The sequence below is a fragment of the Chiloscyllium plagiosum genome, chromosome 8 (assembly GCF_004010195.1).
Source record: "Chiloscyllium plagiosum isolate BGI_BamShark_2017 chromosome 8, ASM401019v2, whole genome shotgun sequence".
Lineage (NCBI taxonomy): Eukaryota > Metazoa > Chordata > Chondrichthyes > Orectolobiformes > Hemiscylliidae > Chiloscyllium > Chiloscyllium plagiosum.
Genome location: NC_057717.1, coordinates 49804157 through 49819102, shown reverse-complemented (window position 1 = coordinate 49819102; position 14946 = coordinate 49804157).

The following is a 14946-nucleotide window of genomic DNA, read 5'->3' as shown; positions in this document are numbered from 1 at the left end:
TAGATTCTTCATGAAGACTACTCACAGTCACCAAACACAAATTTCAGTAATTTAACTGAAACTCGTTCCACGCCTTCTTGGAGGGAACCTTACAGGTGATTCTATGTCTCTGATGCCTCGTCCTTTGCTAAGTGTTTGCAGATCAGGAAGTTACTGTGTCAGGTGCCTTGATGAGTTATACAGTGATTCTTTACAATGGTACACACTCCTGCCATTGTGTTGTGAAGGGAATGAATTTTTAAGGTAGTGGATGAAATGGAGCAGGACATGCTGATTTTTAACAGTCAGATTCCAAGCTTGTTGATTTGCTCATCCAGGCAAGTTGGGCTTTATTTCATCACATTCCTGGCTCATGAATTCTAAGTAGTGGAAACTTTCGAAATCTACTCTCTCGATCCATTGTATAGTATTGTGAGTTTCTGAGAACATTGTTCCTTCTTCTAATCTCCACTGAAAACAAGCGCAGTCTCCTCAATCTCTAATTTACAAGACAGTCCGACCAACCAGCAATCAGTTAGTTAAACGCACTGTACTTTCTCTTCGGAAATTATTTCTTTCCTTCAGCTGGAGGACCATAAGTGCACACAATAGTGCAGTTGCGATGGCAGCTAGATGGAGGAAGCTCAATACCTTATATACCAATTGCCTCTTAAATTGCTTTCTGCATGTGCGTGCTAACGTTTGCTGCCTTGTTAACATGAATGCCTTAGTCCTTTTGGACCTTCGCTGTTTCTACGTTTTACTCTTTAAGAAATGCTCAGCATTGTCAGACGTCCAATCAACGGGGATAACCTCATACTTATTCACATTCTTTTCCATCTCCCATGCCCTTTTCTATTCACCCGGTATATTAATGTTCAGCTGAAACTTCTTTTCACCCTGCTGTATGCTTGCAATTCCATTAAGTTTTATGTCATCACTGAGTTTGGTAATATTGCAAATGGAGCCCACATCAAAATCATTGTGAATAGCAGGGGCCGAGCAACGATGCTTCTGGTCGCAGCTTGACAAGCCGAGCATTACTCAGACATGGTTTTACTCAATAAACGCAATGCTTGAGGGACTGATTGGTTGATTTTTCACATCTATTATGGCATTGCCAGGATCACGAGTCAAATTGCAATGCGATGCCAGCAAATAGAGCGGTGTTTCGTGATAATCGTCCGAGGGAAAGTATCAACAATGTTGACAACTTCCTGTTGACTGCAGATTAAGATCTTCTGAATATTGAACTATTTCTTGATCATTGTCCACTTTCAAGTGCTTTCCGACAAGAGATTCGATATTAATTGAGGCTATAAATAAAATTTGAAACAATTTACTCAATTGTAAGTACTTAATGATGAAATGGAATTGAAAAATTGTTATAATGACATCACAGCTAGCTTTGAGAACAACTTTATCCTCTGTTCCTGTTGAAGGTGCTCAGCAGAAACACAAAGAAATGCTTTGGATGCAAACTGAAAAACAAAAAAACTGAGTGAAAACTCACTTAATGAAGGATGAGGTGCAGAGTTTCCAGCCTGTTGACTGATATGTTGAGTTAATACTTGTCTCTAATGTACGAGATAGGACATTTTTAGAAGATGGACTGCTGGAAAGAGGCAGAGACCATGAAGTGTGGAGAGCTGAGTGTCTGGAAAAATTACAAACTGACCAGCTGTTCCAGAGCAGTGTGCTGAGTGGCACAGTAGTTAGCACTGCTGCCTCACAGCACCAGGGACGCGGGTTTAATTCCCACCTCAGGTGACTGTCTGTGTGGAGTTTGCACATTCTCACCGTGTCTGCGTGGGTTTCCTCCAGATGCTCCGGTTTCCTCCCACAGTCCAAAAATGTGCAGATTAGGTAAATTGGCCATGCTAAATTGCCCGTAGTGTTAGGTGAAGGGGTAAATGTAGGGGAATGGGTTTGGGTGGGTTGCTCTTCGGAGGGTCGGTGTGGACTTGTTGGGCCGAAGGGCCTGTTTCCACACTGTAAGTAATCTAATTTCTATTGGCACGTTAATCCTCGCTTTCTCTCTACACACATGTTGTCCGACCTGCTGAGTGTTTCAAACAGCTTTGTGTATGACTTCTATTTGAAAGTTTGAGTAATATCTCGCCATTTGAAAATTGAAATGAGCATCGTCATGTAACCTCGATCAAAGTAAGAAATAGGAAACAGTGAAGTGCAAAGATTCAGAGCATCTCAGTGAATCTGTGTAACTTCGTCCTGCCTTCGCAGTGCAGTTCACAGACAAACAACATGATCAACAACAAAGAACAAACCTGAGTTGTACTTTCAGTGGAAGATGAGGATTGTTTACTATTCTGTCAGTTAATGAGAAAAATACACAAATCTGTTGATTCGAAACAGCGAACTTCAGCAATATAAGGTCAACGCTCTGTGCCATAGGATCGCTGTAGGCACAGGTAGCAGGTCTTCACCACCTGTGGAAGAAAGGATCAAGTTGAAAATGTCATAAACAGGTAGGATGTGAGGACCATATTGAACATGAGAGCAAGTTGTGGAAGTGGACAGGTTTAGAGATTGAGTTAAGAAATTCAGCTAAGCTCAATTGAAAGCACGGAGTTTTACTTTAAATTTAGTATCAACAGTTTGTCAGCCACAGTTGAGGGACCTTTACTTATTTTATTCTTCAAATCAATCTGTCCTCTCTCAGTAATCTATCCGAAATATTCTTTTTTCTTCCCAGTCATGTTCAAAGTGCCGTGTCCTCCCCTAAATGAATCCACTGCCCTGTGGCCATGCTTTAAAATTATTACTTCCTTTCTTGGCACTTGTTCTGAAGAATGTATGTCACTTGTCTGTCTCATTGCACATTACTATAAATGGATTCAGGAACTCCAGTCATGACTTGAAAAAAAAAACAAGCCTGTGATAAACTCTATTTGAATTATTGTTGTTCTGCACGTGAATTCCACAGGGAATCTCTGTGGTTATTGATCCCCCGAAGCACAGATTGAGCTTGTCAGTCTGTGATTGGTGAGATGGGTGTCCTTCAAAGGTGCCCTGGACGGGAAGCCAGCGGGAGCGTGCACATTTGGAGAAAGTGAAGTCTGCAGATTCTGGAGAGTTAGAGCTAAAAACACAGCACGCCAGGCATTATCGGAGGAGCAAGAGAGTTGAAGTTTCGGGTATACGCCCTTCAGTGGCATTCAGATCGCGTGGTCTGATCGAAAATAATTCTGACTTTGAAACATTTCACGTTTTTCTCAACAGATTACAGATTTGATCACTTTGAGGAAACTACATGCAGTTTCTCTGATTTAAATCAAGCTGTGTTCATACTCATTCGCTGAAGTGTCTGTGTTTATTTCGAAATTAGTGATGTTTTTTTTTCAATGTTTTTTTTTCAGTCAAATTGTTTTTGACGATTAATGAACCGTGTGATTCTCCAAGATAGTCACATACATCAGTAAGTGGACTGTGTTTCCAAGCTTTCCCAGGTGTTTATATTTCATTTTGAACGGGAAAGAAGGTGGAAGAAAAACTGCTTTTAATCCTGTGAGCTGCCAAATGTGGATGAATCAGAAATACAAATGCTGTTCTTAGATGGGGTTTGAATGGTTGCAAATGATATCCCCCAGATCCCAATCTCCAATCACCTACGAGAAGGGGTACTCGAAATCTGCACACTTGCCATTTCCACAGCGCATGTCGTGCAGGCGCGTTGTCAGAAAACAGAGGTTTTAACCATCAAGTCAGGATTAAAGTAGTGCTGGAAAAGCACAGCTGGTCAGGCAGCATCAGTGGAGCAATAAAATTGACAAAACGCCCTTCATCAGGAATGATCATTAAGTCCATCCAGGTAAAATTTGATATGTTTCTTGATCCATTTGGATAAAATTAGGCTCCTTTATCAACTGTAACATGAAGGCATGCTAAATACTCCGACTGCTTCTTTTCTTCTGATGTTCAGAGTTATTTTTTAACATTCAACTGAGTATCTCGAATATTCTTCCCACAGTCCCCATTCGATTTGAAAGTCTTCTATCACGAACATCTGCCGTCCAGGTACTGGGGGATATCTTGTCGACAACTGTCATAGGTTCCAGCAGCACGGACACATGCCTTTTCGCTCAAAGTGGTCCGTGCCGACAAAATGTCCGAACACAACAATCTCATTTCACTGAGCATGGCCAATTTCCTTCAAGTCTTTTTCTATCCATGTATTTGCCAAATGTTTTTGGAATGCCGTTAATATACCCGTCTCAAGCACTTCTGCAGGCAGCTAACTCCATATTCCTCAAGTTCCTTTTTATTCTTTCTGCTCTAAATATCATCTGATGCTCTTTCATAATCGATTCCTAAATTTCGGGAAGATTAATGATTGTATACGCCCAATGCATGCCTTTTATGATCTTTTCCACCTTTCTGAGGCCGCCAATCAGTCTCCTATACTCTGAAGAAAAGAGGTACAAGCTTGTCCAAACTCACCTGGTGCTTCTGTCCATGGAGTCCAGACAACATCCTTGAAAATGTCTTCCACACGCTTTACAGTTTAACAACATTTTCCTATAACAAGGTGAGCAACACTGAACACAATACTCCAAGTGCGTTCTCACTAAAGTCCTGTATAATTACAACATAACTTTGCAACCGCTGTCCTCCGTGTTCTGACTGAGGAAGGTCAGTGTGCCAAAAGCCTTCTTCACTGTCCAGTCTACCTGTGAATCCACTTTCCGGCATATGAAAAGCTAAACTCCAAGATCCATCTTTACACTAAACTCTTTAAGCCCTACCATTCACCAAGAAACTACTACCTTGATTTGTCTTTCCAAAATGTAAGATCTCACATTTATCTATATTGAACGTCAATTGTCATTTCTCAGCCCTCTTCCCCAGCTGATCAAGGATCTGCTAACATTTCTGACATTTCTTCACCATCCACGATACTGCCTATTTTAGTTTCATGAGCACACTTACTAATCATGCCTGGTACATTCGCATCCAAAGCATTGATACAGATAGGAAACAGTAATGGACTCAGCACCGACCTCTGAGGCACTCCAATAGTAGAACGTAAGGTCTGCAGCTGGAGGTTAGAGTGGAACATTATGGCCCTGGAAAAACACAACTGATCAGGCAGCATCTGAGGAGCAGGTGAATGGACGTTTTGGGAATAAAGCCTTTTTCAAGGGGGTGTGGAGTGGGATGGAAGATAAATAGGAGTGTGGTGCTGGGGACCAGGTGGTTGAGAAGGAGATCGTTAGATGAAGTTTGAGGATAATAGTGATAGGTCACACGATAGGGTGGGGTGGATAGGTCGGAAGGAAGATGGACAGACAGGACAGTTAAGGAGGGTGATGTCGTGTTGGAGGGTTGGAGGGTTGGAGGGTTGGAGGGAGTATCTTACCTCATTCCTCAATGACTTCGTGCTAATTAATGTATTTTGAAACACATCAAAATCAACAGCATTTGGATTTGAATCTTCACTCTGCAGGGCACGAAGGAATATTTACTTCTCCAGTTCCCTGTCTCTATTATATTAGTGTTTCAACGTATTCTTTTGGCATAAATTATGTATATGTGTGTATGTGTATATATATATATATCTGTCATCCTTCCCACATCGTTTGCATTGAGAAAGAACATAGCACATAGAACACTAAAGTTAGTTACAGGCCTTTCAGCCCTTGATATTGCGCCGATCTGTGAAGCCAATGTGAAGCCCATGTAAACTACAATGCTCGATTCTCGTCCATATGTTTATGCAACGATGATTTAAACGTTGGCGATTCTACGACTGTCACAGGCAGTGCGATCCATGACTACTCTCGGAGTAAAGAAACTACTTCTGACATCTGTCTTATATATATACCCATCATTTCAAAGCGATATCCCCTCATGCTTGCCATCGCATGGACGGATATGTTTCTCACTGTCCAACATATCTCACACTCACATTACCTTATCTGAGTCAATTAAGTCACCTCTCAAACTTCTGTCGAACGAAAACAGCCTCAACTCCTCAGACGTTCCTCATAAGTACTTCCCTCCTAGTAAATCACGATTGAACCCTCTTTAAAGCGTCCACATCCTTCCTATCATGTCGTGACAAGAACTGTACACAATACACTAAATGCGGCTTCACCAGTGTTTAGCTGCAGCATGACCTTAGGTTTCCAAAAGTCAATCATTATACCAATAAAAGTTAATGCACTGTATGCCTTCCTAACCACCCTATCAACCTGGATGGCAACTTTCAGGAATCTATGTAACTGGACAGCGAGGTCTCTGCTCATCTACAATACCAAGAATCCTACCATTATCCTAGTACTCTGCATTCCTGTTACGTCTTCCAAACTGACTTACCTCCCAGTTTTCCGCTTTAATCTCCATTCTCCACCTCTCAGCCCAGCTCTGCAGCTTATCTGTGTCCGTCTGGAACCTACAACATCCTCCGGTACTGTCCACAACTCTACACCTTAGTGTTATCCACAAAAGACTCAACATTTCCTCAATCTGATAGGGACAACTAAACAGAGCTTTAACAGGATCTCCTCCGGAGAAAGTGAGGACTGCAGATGCTGGAGGATCAGAGTTGAAAACTGTGTTGATGGAAAAACACAGCTGGCCAGGCAGCATCCGAGGAGCAGGAGAATCGACGTTTCGAGCATAAGCCCTTCTTCAGGAATGAGGCTGGATTGCCACGCGGGCTGGGATAAAAGGTAGGGGGAGGGAATTTGGTGGAGGGGCGTTGGGAATACCATAGTTGGAAGGAGGTGGGGGTGCGGGTGATAGGCCGGAGAGGGCTAGGGAAGGAGAGGTCAGGAAGAAGATTGCAGGTCAAGAGGGCGGTGCTGAATACGAGGGTTGGACTGAGATAAGGTGGTGGGAGGGGAAATGAGAAAGCTGGAGAAATCTACATTCATCCCGTATGGTTGGAGGGTTCCTAGGTGGAAGATGAGGCGCTCTTCCTCCAGGCATCGTGTGGCCAGGATCTGGCAATGGAGGAGGCCAAGGACCTGCATGTCATTGGCGGAGTGCGAGGGGGAGTGAAATTGTTCAGCCACGGGGTGTGGTGGGGTTGAGTTGATTGGTGCGAGTGTCCCAGAGATGTTCCCTGAAACGTTCGGCAAGTCGGCGGCCTGTGTCCCCAATATCGAGGAGACCATCGGATGCAGTGGATGCAGTAAATGATATGTGTGGATGTACAGGTGAATTTGCGACGGATATAGAAGGATCCATTGGGGCCTTGGAGGGAGGTGAGGGGGGAGGTGTGGACGCAAGTTTTGCACTTCTTGTGGTTGCAGAGGAAGGTGCTGTGAGTGGAGGTTGGGTTGGTGGGGGATGTGGACCTGACGAGGGAGTCGCGGAGAGAGTGGCCTCTCCTGAATGCAGATAGGAGTGGAGAGGGAAATATATCCCTGGTGGTGGGCTCTGTCTGAAGGCAACGGAAATCATGGAGGATGATACGAAGTATCCGGAGGTTGGTAGGAGGGGGGAGTCTGAGACAGTCCAGGTAAATTTGAGGTCGGGGTGGAAGGTGTTAGTAAAGTGGGTGAACTGTTCAACCTCCTCCTGGGAGCAGGAGGTTCTGGATCCTTCAGGGTCTGTTGCTACCTTTTCAAGGCTCCGTTGAATTCAGGATGGTATGCACTTGAATTAAGTTGTGTACACCTAAGCTATCCATGACAGTAATGGAAGTCTTACTTTTTGGATTAGAGGAAGGCTTGTAGTGGCGCTCACCAGGCCTTGAGACCAGAAAGCCATCAGACAGATGATCAAAAATTAGACGATTCATCCCATAACCACAGCAAACGTTTAGCAATGGCCTCTGCTGTTGAATAGAAATGTGCTCATCGAATACCAGTATCGAGTCTTCGTTATACTGTTGCTTTCCCCATAGTGTAGATTAGATTCCTTACACTGTTGAAACAGGCCCTTCGGCCCAACAAGTGCACACTGACACGCCGAAGCACTACTCACCCATACCCCTACATTTACCCCTTTACCAAACACTACGGGCAAATCAACACGGTCAATTCACCTAACCTGCACACATTTGTGGACTTTGGGAGGAAACCGGATCACCCAGAGGAAACCCACGCAGACACAGGGAGAATGTGCAAACTCCACACAGTTGCCTGAGGTGGGAATTGAACACGGGTCACTGGCGCTAACAGGCAGCAGTGCTAACCACGGTGCACTGTGCCACACCATGTGCCTCCTTTCAATATCGATGGGCCATTTAACAAATCAGCAAGCAGAAGGAGAGGTCACTTCGGCCTCCTGTCCTATTCAACCTTTCCGTATGATCCCAACAGATCTGATTTTAAGTTGAGGTCCAAACTCCGCTGATATTCCTTGATTCCTGGCTATTTAATAATCTTTCAGCTCCACTTTTGAGTAGAAGAATTTTAAAGAACCACAGGCCTATGAGACAATAGCAAAACTTTGATTGTTTATTTCTTAAACTCGCATCCCTTTCAAAACAAAATGTTCATGGATATCTTCGTGTTACATTAAAACAAAATGTTCATGGATATCTTCGTGTTACATTATCTGAGAAGAGGAAACATTCTCTCCAACTCTACCCAGTCAGACATAACCTGCACGATGGAATCTTCAAATACAGGAAGTGGCAATAAAGTTGTTGGTGCTATTGCTGCGTGTGGCTTACCTACTATTTGGCATGTATGACATGTACGGAAAAATTTGACCACATCCTTATGCAGTCCTAGTTAAGAGAAATATTTTTGTACTTTAATCTGAGTCTTCCACATTCTTAATTGATCTCTGACTGATAATGCATGTGCTACCCGTAATACTTCCTGTCTGTATGCTCCCAGTAACCCAATCTGGTACACGTCCGCCCATTTCTGTATTCCACTAACCTGGTGTGGTTTCCATTTTCGTCTTTGAATTCGATCTTTGAGATAATAACATTCAGGAATGTTTTCGGATTCCTAATCTGTATCGTGTTTATTTTACAATTTTGCATTGTCTCATCTGTTTATTGAAAGTTCATTAGATTTGCAGGACTAACTATCTCTGCCTGACCCTCTACCTGTTCAGGTTTTCCGGTACCATTAAATCAAACCGGGTGTTAGCTGACTAAGCTTCAACACCGTCGTCTTTCTCTTTAGTTTTTCCTTCCTGCGGCAACTCATGACAGTGAGATCTTGCTACTACACACTCTGGAAAATATATCCAGGGTGTTTTTTTCTTTAATTTAACTCCTCAGTTCTCTGGTTTTCCTCTGAATTCTCGGAAACAAGAAACGTCAATGCCATCTTGGACATTGTTAAATCGTTCCCAAGAACATACTGCATTCCTGGAGCTGGCAGTCTGTCGATCACTCCCACTATTACTTACACAGTCTTGATTTGGCAAACAAACCAGATCTTACACAAATTTCTGTCAATCTATTCCACAAATTACCACTCTTTCAAATAACATGTAAAAGCGTGTGCAAATACTTTGATCTCCTATTATTCGAGACTGATCCGTCCCCATCCCTCAAAATTACAACTTCTTTCCCTTCTCCCCCGTTCTTTCTGAGCAAACTTTATACATTGTGGTGAAGTCTTTACAGAGATCAGGAACTACCGCCATACCCAGACCCTGCCTAGGATCTGCACTCTCCTGCTGCGCATCAAATTTTCTTGGAGTTTCCTTTAAATAATACACTACTACCACTGGCTTCGCCTTTCTTACCACATCTTTTTCCCACAGTGCCTATTGTCAACACCAACACTGCGCCTTTATGTGTTCTACCTTATTGCAGTGAAGACTCATTTCCCCAGTTCCCTTCTTAAAGCACCTGCACTGTACTTTTAAGTGTTCCAGTACATATCAATTAAAACATGGATGTCTTTTAAGTTTTCACGCCCTTCGGCTTCTTTTTCCAACTTTGGTAAACCATTGCCAGTGTGATTGAACCTTTGTTTTCACATTTAGATCTCCCCATCTCCCAGTGTCTATCCCTCACGGGATGAAATTTCTGTAGGGAGCTAAATTTCATCTTATACACAATGGGTATTTATCTGCCTTCTCTGTCACTGTTCTGAATTCTTGAACTTTCTGCTCATCCACATAAATTCTCATCATCTTTAGAAATGAGTTTTTAAGATGAACACAGAATAATCTGTCTTGGAACCACATGTGTCTTTTTTTTTCAGTCGCACGGCCATTTATCAAATTTGCTGAGTTTTTTTTAAACTCAACTTAAGTATGGCCTGGTTCTTTCTTTACGTTTATGAACTGCTGACAACACACGTCTGTTACCAATTCATAACCACTCAAAATCAACTGTTGGACAACTGAGTGCTGCAGACACTTCATTAGTTCTGCGTCTTAGCTTAGTTTGAACTTGCATTTCCCACAAGTTCTCTGGGCACTCCATCTGCCTCGCCAATTTTTTCAAGTGAAATAAAATCAGCTTTGACAGGTTTCTCATCGCTCTGTGGCAATTTTCCAACATATTTGTATACATTCCTACATTTCTCTTTCATCTCCATTCTGTTACCTTGACTTTCCTGATTAATTCTCAACTTCTGAAGTTCAGATTCTCTCTCTCCTTTTCAGTCAGCTATGAATCATCTGTCCGTTTACTTTTCCTCTCACTGTTTCTTCTCTTTCTCTTTTACCCCTCTTACTCTTTTTTCTCTTTCTCTCTCTTTTTGCTCAGCTCAGAGCTTTCTCTCCCCCTCTTTATCTTCTAAATCCTGTGGTCTAATTTGCAAATTAATCTTTCTATCGCTATTGCACTTATCTGTTTCTCTGATGTACCAAAGCGCTTGACCAACCGCACTGCAATTACAGATTTCCTCTTATCCCTAGTGAAATCTAATTCGAAATGTTTATCCTTCCTCTGCCTTTTCAGACTTCCTGTTCAACTTTGGGAAGCATCTTCTAACCCCTGACCGTCTTTCATAAATTTCAGGGTCATTTTCCTCACTACTAATTAACCCAAGAACAAGTCATCAAAATTAAATAAATTTTGTCACCTAAGTCTTATTTAAAGATCGAGAAGACAAAATGCCAAGAGTTTAAATTTTCTGAGACTTCTTGCAACGCTATCCATTCAAATGTGTCCAAATTCTGTACTACCAACTAAGAAACTGCTATGACACGTATTCCGAACCCCTCTGATAATAAAAAAAAAAATTCCATGGCATGGAGAAGTGTTCTGCTGTGATATAAATGTTACCAGCTGGCTAGAAGGAAAACAAAAATGTGTTACTAAAGATGTGGGGTGACGATGGACTAATGGACCTATCACTAGTTATTAATTCAGAGACTTAGACAAAGTTCTGTGGAGCTGGGTTCCAACTTCCCCATGGCAGATGGTGCACGTTTAATGAGAATAATGGTTACAATGAAACACTCGTAAATAGTCAGGACAAAATAAGCAATCTCTTTCAGTAATATCGATTAGGGAGGGCAATCGGCCATCCTCAACTGACTTAGCCTACATGTGATTCCACATCCACAACTACTTGGTTAGCTCTTATCCGCCCCTTGGGCAGTTCCGTAAGAGTGGCGTGTATTGGCCGAGCCAGCGACACATCCATCCTCCAACGATTAAAAGAAAATGGAGCTCCATATGAAGAGCCAACTGACCACGCCAGATGACTGCTCCATTTTTACCATTCCTTGCGATTGTCTATCCCCACACTGAATCCATTGTCACAAATATGTAATGATGCACTCCAGTTTTGATAGACTTTCGAAGATGAGAGCTCCTGCACTTAATTCAGTATTGTTTACTGGAGGAGGGCACAGCAATATATTGTCCAGTGTCCAGCACAGACAACCGAGGCAAAAGGTTCTGTAACTGGCTTTGAGACCAGCAACAGTTGGCACTTATTAGACTCAGCAAAATAAGCCATGGCACAAATGATACGCTGGGGTAGATAATGCTCTTAAATCAGCAGAACCTCAGCACCAAGTATCCAGCCGTTCACATTGAACTTTTTGCTTGCTCTATATCAAACGGGATATTCCCTTCGAGACTTGTCACGTCTCGGGTTCAGAGATATTCTCTTCCAGATTTAGGAACAGCGATCATTTTTGAATGTAATCATGGAAGGTGAGATTTAGTGGCCAGGTCAAAATTCTTTGCCCAGCTCTAATCGACTCTCTGATTGCATTAGAGAAGAGTTGAAACTTTATTGCTGGAACAGCACAGCAGGTCAGGCAGCATCCAGGGAACAGGAGATTCGACGTTTCGGGCACAGGCCCTTCTTCAGGAATGAGCAGAGAGTGTTCAGCAGGAGAAGATAAAAGGTAGGGAGGAGGGACTTGGAGGAGGGACGTTGGAAATGTGATAGGTGGAAAGAGGTCAAGGTGAGGGTGATAGGTCGGAGTAGGATGGAGGCGGAGAGGTCAACAAGAAGACTGCAGGTCAGGAAGGCGACGTGGTCGACGGTGCCCTCCACCGCATCTCCTCCACTTCCAACTCCCCTCCTCCAAGTCCCTCCTCCCTACCTTTTATCTTCTCCTGCTGAACACTCTCTGCTCATTCCTGAAGAAGGGCCTGTGCCCGAAACGTCGAATCTCCTGTTCCCTGGATGCTGCCTGACCTGCTGTGCTGTTCCAGCAATAAAGTTTCAACTTTGATATCCAAATGAATCCAACAAGAACTGGACCAAGCATATGTGGTACTCATAATCTTCTTCATCCTAAGTATACGCATGATTTTACTACAACTGCTAAGTATTTCATCAGTAATATTTTCAGCAACATAACACAAAACATCGCAGATAAGAAAAACTGCAGCATATTAACATGCCAAATTTCCCCTAAAGTAAATGCATTAAAATTCCATCAAATTTGACAATATTGTTATGTATTTGGCTTTAAGGGGTTAACACGTAGGGGGTTCCATACAACAGCCAAGCAGGGTGAGATCAATAGTTGTGATGTTGAGAAGATATGCTCTTCTTCATTAGGGTAAATAAAACCACAGAAAGTAGACAAAATCAAACACAAAATATTGCTGAGGAAAGGAGTGAACAAAGACAGAAATGGGAACTATTTAAATGTAAATCTATGATTCGCTCCAGTAATAATATCTAACAATATTCAATATCTAGGATCATACCAAAAGAGTACTTTGAAGTATTAAAGGGATTTTCTGCTATCTAGTGATCTCTGAGGCATGAAGTTTCCCTTTCTTGATATGTGCAAGATCAAGACAAACACTAGGCATACAGTAACAGTGATATCACCGCAGGGAGTTGGCAGCCAATTACACTGAAGTATTCTCAAACAGCAAATCAGAAAGTAAAATGCAGTAAAATCTTCTACTCAATTAAAATTTCCACAGAGTAAATACAAATCATCAGTGATACACATGGGATTAAAGTAGCTGAAATATCATAACTTTTTTTTAAATTTGAAAAAAACATTATTGCCATAATAATGGCAAAAAAGCATCCCAGTGATATAACATTAGATTTCTATGAGTAACTATTGAGTTATTAAAATTAAATTGCATTTATATAGTAACTGTTATGGCCACAGAAAGATCCAAAATGCTTTACAGCCAATAAAGTACTTTGGAAGTACAGTCAGTGTTGACACATAGCAGGCAATTTACATGTAGCAAGCTCCCACAAAAAGAAATGCTGTACTAATTATTGAAAAAATATTGACTATGACACCTGGAACAACTTTCTCATCAGTGGTGAGGTTCTGGAACGATGCTATCTGACCTGCTGTGCTGTTCCAGCAATAAAGTTTCAACTTTGATCTCCAGCATCTGCAGACCTCACTTTCTTCTCCTGCATTAGAGAAGAGCCTACGTGAATGTTCGATTCCCTGGTTTGCAGTACAACACAGAGTTGTTACGGGAGAGCTGCAGATTTTTTACCCATTTCAGTGATGGAAGTATTCTTCCAAGTCAGAATCAATCCTGTTTTGAAGGGGAATTTGCATCAAATTGCGTCTCTGTACATGTACTGACTTTGTTCTCCTAGATGCTGGATACCATAGGTTTGCTAGGCGTGGACAAAATAGACCGAATGTGTTTATTGGTTTGCATCTTGGAGATGTTATTCATTGTGGTTCGTGCATTTCGTTGGAGAAAGGAGTAAGGACTGAATTTGAAAATTCGCACGCCGATTCATCAGCTGTTTGTCATGCAAAATATGAAGCTTTATGACTATTGCAGTCAGTGTTGCACTTGAGCTGCTCTCAGAGAGCTCCGTTCAGTTAACTCAATACGACTCCGGGGTTATGTTTTCTGAATGTTGGACATTGATTGGAGAGACAGGCAGGAAGGTTATTGACACAGCAATCAGACCGTCTGATTGCCACCACATTTGCATGGCTGCAACAGGTCATTTTCGTGTCCATGGTTGTCCCATGTTGGTACCCATGTGTTCAGTGATGGGAATGTCTTATTAAGACAATGGGAAATTGGTAGATTCTGACATTTCCACTTGGTCGTCTGTAGTTTCTGTGGGCTGCGAATTGCACTTGTCAACTATCAGCCCAAGCTCGATGCCACATCACTGTGTATGGATACAGAAATCTTCATTATCTAAGGACTCGTAAATTGCGCTGAGCATTATTCAATCATAAGAAAACATCACACATGTGGACATTACAATGGTATGAAGGGAATTGATGTCGCATCTTCAGATTTTGTGGCCTACCATATGACCTGGAAGAAACCTGGGGAGTCGAACGATCTCTGAGTTGCTTGACCTCCAACAGCCAGGATAAAACAAAAAGGAATTGAACCTCACTGGCTCCAGTTTTTCGACGGCTCTTATTGTCAATCTCTGTTCTTAATATATGTGTTAAAGAGCTCAACATTTGTTTCAGCAATTCTGCTTTCCAAATATTGACTGGAAGTACTATAGTTCGAGTACTTTAGATGGGTCAGTTTTTGTCCAATGTGTGCTGGATGTATTCCCGTCACAATATGGAGACAAGCAAACGAGGGCCGAGGCCACATTGGATTTGGTACTGGGTAGTGAAACT